Below are 300 nucleotides of genomic sequence, written 5' to 3'. Positions count from 1 at the left end.
GGAGGAAGCAGAGGCAGGACACCTGACCCATCTGCCAACACACTGAAGGATCCCTGAACTCAGTTCAGAAATATCTCTAGATACGTGATCAACTGATCATCAGCTGTTTTCAGAAGTGGTGTTGATGGTTGCAACAACTTGAGCTGAAGGTGAAGTCCAGTGTCAGTGCTTGACAGTACATTGAATCATGGTTTTCATCTAAAATTGCACTATTACAGCTCAACTGGTGTATAATTCTGAGTATACAGGGGCAACAAAGAACACAGTTTTGTTAATGTCGTTTTCAAGAAAGCTGAAGCA

This window comes from Nestor notabilis, unplaced genomic scaffold, assembly GCF_000696875.1.
Source record: "Nestor notabilis isolate BGI_N333 unplaced genomic scaffold, ASM69687v1 scaffold15683, whole genome shotgun sequence".
In the NCBI taxonomy this organism is placed as follows: Eukaryota; Metazoa; Chordata; class Aves; order Psittaciformes; family Psittacidae; genus Nestor; species Nestor notabilis.
Note: the sequence above shows the minus strand (reverse complement) of the source record.